The following is a 6,041-nucleotide window of genomic DNA, read 5'->3' on the forward strand; positions in this document are numbered from 1 at the left end:
ACATTTGATATTTTCAAACTTCATTCCCAAAGAATGCAAAAGAAAAATTGCAAGTAGCTAATGGGTAGTGGTCTTATTTTTAGTACTTTATTTTTGTTTGGTTTGGTTTTTGAGAAGAAGGATCTCATGCATTTCAGGCTGACTTCTAACTTGCTAGGTAGCCAAGGATGGCCTTGAACTTCCTATTCTCCGTGGAGCATATCCAGAGTGTTGGGACTGCAGGCATGCACCACAACCCCGGTTCAGGTGGTGCTAACAATCAAGCCTAGAGCTTTTGTGCACCTAGGCAGGCTCTCTACAGAGTGACGTCCCCAGCCGTTGAGTAGTAGGTGATTCTGAGAAGCTAGATGGAGTCAGAGAGATGCCATGTAGCTGATGAAGGAGAAGAACCCAGAACCTTTCTGGTAAGCCAGAGCCTCATAGCAAAACACAGATGAATAGAAATGGGTTAATTCAAGGTGTAAGAGCTAGCTAGAAATATGCCTGAGTCGTTAGCCAAATAGTGTTGTAATTAATTTAGTTTCTGTGTGATTATTTGGGTCTGGGCAGCCAGTGAATGAAAGAGCAGCCTCTGTCTACAGATGGTGCATGCATATGAGTGTCCAGGTGTGTAGATGGTGCATACATGTGAATGTACAGGTGTGTAGATGGTGCGTGCATGTGAGTGTGCATGTGTGTAGATGGTGCGTGCTTGTGAGTGTGCATGTGTGTAGATGGTGCGTGCATGTGAGTGTGCAGGTGTGTAGATGGTGTGTGCATGTGTGTCCAGATGCATAGATGGTGCATGAATGTGAGTATCCAGGTGTGTAGATGGTGCACGCATGTGAGTGTGCAGGTGTGTAGATGGTGCACGCATGTGTGTCCAGGTGTGTAGATGGTGCGTGCATGTGAGTGTGCATGTGTGTAGATGGTGCATGCATGTAAGTGTGCAGGTGTGTAGATGGTGTGTGCATGTGTGTCCAGATGCATAGATGGTGCATGAATGTGAGTATCCAGGTGTGTAGATGGTGCACGCATGTGAGTGTGCAGGTGTGTAGATGGTGCACGCATGTGAGTGTCCAGGTGTGTAGATGGTGCGTGCATGTGAGTGTGCATGTGTGTAGATGGTGCATGCATGTGAGTGTGCAGGTGTGTAGATGGTGTGTGCATGTGTGTCCAGATGCATAGATGGTGCATGAATGTGAGTATCCAGGTGTGTAGATGGTGCACGCATGTGAGTGTGCAGGTGTGTAGATGGTGCGTGCATGTGTGTCCAGGTGTGTAGATGGTGCGTGCATGTGAGTGTGCATGTGTGTAGATGGTGCATGCATGTGAGTGTCCAGGTGTGTAGATGGTGCGTGCATGTGTGTCCAGGTGTGTAGATGGTGCATGCATGTGTGTCCAGATGCATAGATGGTGCGTGCATGTGAGTGTGCAGGTGTGTAGATGGTGCATGCATGTGAATGTCCAGGTGTGTAGATGGTGCGTGCATGTGTGTCCAGGTGTGTAGATGGTGCATGCATGTGTGTCCAGATGCATAGATGGTGCGTGCATGTGAGTGTGCAGGTGTGTAGATGGTGCATGCATGTGAATGTCCAGGTGTGTAGATGGTGCATGCATGTGTGTCCAGATGCATAGATGGTGCGTGCATGTGAGTGTGCAGGTGTGTAGATGGTGCACGCATGTGAGTGTGCAGGTGTGTAGATGGTGCATGCATGTGAATGTCCAGGTGTGTAGATGGTGTGTGCATGTGAGTGTGCAGGTGTGTAGATGGTGCATGCATGTGAATGTCCAGGTGTGTAGATGGTGCATGCATGTGTGTCCAGATGCATAGATGGTGCGTGCATGTGAGTGTGCAGGTGTGTAGATGGTGCATGCATGTGAATGTCCAGGTGTGTAGATGGTGCATGCATGTGTGTCCAGATGCATAGATGGTGCGTGCATGTGAGTGTGCAGGTGTGTAGATGGTGCATGCATGTGAATGTCCAGGTGTGTAGATGGTGCATGCATGAGTGTGCAGGTGTGTAGATGGTGCATGCATGTGAATGTCCAGGTGTGTAGATGGTGCGTGCATGTGTGTCCAGATGCGTAGATGGTGCATGCATGTGAGTGTATAGGAATCAGCGTCTGTAGTAATAGGGGCGACGGCGGGGCTACGTCCCCAAAACCCCAGCCGCCTGCCCGGCTAGCTTTACCCGAAATAATTACATGGAAACTGTATTAATTTAATCAATGCTTGGCCCTCTAGCTCTAGCCCTTACTGGCTAATTCTGATATACCAATCAACCCATCTCTAATAATCTGTGAGCACCGGTCTTACCGGGAAGATTCTAGCCTAAGTCCATCCTGGGTTGGAGCTTCATAGCGTGCGTCTTCCCTGGAGCAGGTAGCATGGCGTCTCTCTCTGAGGTGTCTGCTCCCGAGAGGAGAGCTGTCGAGTCTGACCTCACTTCCTCTTCCTCCCAGTGTTTTGTTCTGTTTACTCCTCCCACCTATCTCCTAACCAAAGAGAGCCAAGCAGTTTCTTTTAATTTAACCAATGACCTTCCTCCATCATTTCCCCTTTTTCGGTTTAAACAAAAAAAAGGCTTTAACTTTAACATAGCAAAATTACATATAACAAAACAGTTATCAAGTAAAAGTTACATCAGAAACATTTATACATATAACAAAATTGACCGTAAATCTCTATCAATAAAGCAAAATCTATACTAATGCAAATTATTCATACCTATATCATATCCCCCTTTAAATGTAAAAGAACATTTATAAACAATATTTGGGAACATGGGCGCAGTTTTTTCTCTCCAAACTGCTTCCTGCTGAATGGGGGCGTCGTTAATTAGGTCTTTCATGGTATAACCTGTGTGCTAGTTTCATCTCAGTTGGCAGTTGAGCGAAGCAATTTTCTGAAGATGTTCACAGCAACCCTTCAGGAGGACGTGGTCCATCATACCAAATTGGAATAGAAGAAATGAACAGGGTCTCATCCTCTGTGAAAACAAAAGAAGACTCTCTCCAAAGCATCATATCCTTAGACCCAAATTCTGAAATCATACCCTCATGATATCCATTCTGGTTCCACTTGGCAGCCCATATAATGAAATGTCTCTCTGTACTTAGCTCCTTCACAGTCAAAAATTTTAAAGAAAACACAATGTACATAATCCAGACTCTCTGTGAATTTTCCATTTTTACATGGCTTATATTTCTTTATTTCTTTTAATCTTTTAACTATCTGTACTCTGTCTCTTTAAAGACTTTACCTTTTTTTTTTAAACCATTAACTTTATTCTCTATATTCTTTTTCTTCTCTCTCCCAAGCCTACGTACATTCATCCAACAGTGTGACTCATTTAGTGGTCTGAATCTGTCCTATTGTGAATCTGCAACTTTTTACTATCCAGGAGCAGTTTTGATTTGCGCCTTTAAATCACTAGGTGCTTAAGAATCTAAGCTGTGACATTCCTAGGTTAACTTTTTGCTTTTTGAGCGTATATCTTTGACCTGGAATAGCTCTGTAGACCAGGCTGTCTTTGAACTCTCAGAGATCCGCCTGTCTCTGCCTCCCAGGCATTGGGATTAAAGGTGTTTGCTACTACACCTTGAACTCACAGAGATCTGTTTGTCTCTGCCTTTTAGGCACTGGGATTAAAGGTGTGTGCTACCACACCTTGAAGTCACAGAGGTTTACTTTAAGAATTTTAACTTTTAGTCTGCATATATTTTTAACACAGTTTAAACCATTCAGAAATTTTCTCTGTCTTTGAATCTCTCTTTACTGTATATCTCTCTTTTTCTGACCACATGAGCCTTTAATTTACCAAGCAATCTCAGTAGGACTAAAGCAGTGGCTTTGACGGCTGGATCCTTAGCTTTCCAGCCTCATGGCTGAGGTACTGGCTGTAGCCATGTTTATAGCCACAACTGGCGTTTCAAGGTCCCTGCCAGCCAGCGAGCTACAACAGACAACACTCAAGTCCTCTCTCGGTAGCCGGCCCTCCTGCCTCAAACAGTCAGAGTTTGCCCTGGCAGGATGGCCCAGAAAGCTGGCATTTTAAAACAACACAGGTTTGTTCCTGCTGCTGAGTCAGGAAAATTTCAAAATGGAGGACGTACCATTTTGTGCTAGCTCCATCACCAGGTAGGAGCGGCACTCAGCACTTTAATTCTGAGACTGAGCGTGCAGCACAGAAATTCTTTTCATCCAAGTAACATCCAAATCTGACACGCAGAGCACTGCGCAGTCTGAAAACACATCCCGGTATGGCGGCAGGAATCCGCCATGCTCTTCCGCCTGCCTAAGCCTGATTCTGCCTTCTGCCCAGGAGCAGGCGGGGAGCTCTGAGTCATCATCAAGGTCTCAGAGCACTCTCCTTCCGATCCCAAGCAGGAACACAAACATAAAGCCAGAGTTTGCACTGGCGGCACAGCCCCAGGAAGCCATGCTTTAAGATAACGCAGCTTTTTTTCTGCTGCTGTTGCTGAATCAGGAAATCTCTCTACGGCACGCCGCGAACAAACAGCAAAAATCTGTGTTAAACTCTCTCCATTATTTTTAAGCCTTCTCAGGTTTTTTAAGTGGGTTTAGTCCATCACGTGGGTGCCAATTGTAGTAATATGGAGCGGCGGGGCTGCGTCCCCAAAACCCCAGCCGCCTGCCCGGCTAGCTTATGCCCCGAAATAATTACACGGAAACTGTATTCATTTAATCAATTCTTGGCCCTCTAGCTCTAGCCCTTACTGGCTAATTCTGATATACCAATCAACCCATCTCTAATAATCTGTGAGCACCGGTCTTACCGGGAAGATTCTAGCCTAAGTCCATCCTGGGTCGGAGCTTCATAGCGTGCGTCTTCCCTGGAGCAGGTAGCATGGCGTCTCTCTCTGAGGTGTCTGCTCCCGAGAGGAGAGCTGTCGAGTCTGACCTCACTTCCTCTTCCTCCCAGCGTTTTGTTCTGTTTACTCCTCCCACCTATCTCCTAACCAAAGAGAGCCAAGCAGTTTCTTTTAATTTAACCAATGACCTTCCTCCATCAAGCGTCCTCCTCTGTCACTGCCTTACTGCCTTGAGACAGGGTCTCTCAGTGAATCAGAGATTTGCTGTTTTGGTAGGTTGCCTGGATTCACCTCTTTGACCTGGCCCCGCTGTTGAGATCATGGTCATGCATGCTTTTCACATGAGTGCTGCCCACAGAACAAGTGCCCACTGAGCCACGTCCTCAACCCCAGCTGTTGGTTTTCCTTTTGGTGGGGTGGTGGTAGTAGTAGTGGTAGTTTGTTTTGTTTTTCCCTTTTTAACAAACATACCAAGTCCTTAGAGTGCCCCGACAGAAGGCAGCAACTGTCAATGTGATGTCATGAGAAATGGTGCAAATTTTTTGCATTAATGGGGTGAATGATTACTCATCTAATAGGCCTATGTGCTTCTTTACATGCTTGTCAAACTCAGAAACTCTTTGTACCACAACCTTTAAAATGCCTGAAAATTCAATTAAACAAATAATGAATATTTAGATCCAGAATGGACTAGAATTATGAGTGGAGATAAACAAAACACCTCACATGGGCAGAGCCATCTACATACACAAATAAAGCATACTATCAAAATAAACACCAGCCCCCAAATTCGAATAAAAAAGTGAGGCATGGTAGTGCACACCTTAATCCTAGCACTTGAGAGGCTGAAGCAGGAGGATCAGAAATTGTCATCTGGGCTACATAGAAAGACTGTCTCGCACTCCTATTTGGAAGGAAGGGAGGGAAAAGGGAAGAAGGAAGGAAGGAAGGAAGAAAGGAAGGAAGGAAGGAAGGAAGGAAGGAAGGAAGGAAGGAAGGAAAGAAGGAAAGAAGGAAAGAAGGAAAGAAGGAAGGAAAAAAGGAAGGAAGACAAGCAGGCCAACAAGAGTTCCAAATCAACCTGGGAAACCTGAGTTTCCCAAATCAACCTGAGTAGGTGGGGAAAGAAAAGAGGAAAATCCTGCAGGCAACCTTCGTGAAAGGAGAAGAGTAAGAATCAGCCAAAAGACTTCCCCTTTCAACCCTGACACCCCCCGTAACGA

Source organism: Microtus pennsylvanicus, chromosome 10 (assembly GCF_037038515.1).
Source record: "Microtus pennsylvanicus isolate mMicPen1 chromosome 10, mMicPen1.hap1, whole genome shotgun sequence".
NCBI lineage: Eukaryota > Metazoa > Chordata > Mammalia > Rodentia > Cricetidae > Microtus > Microtus pennsylvanicus.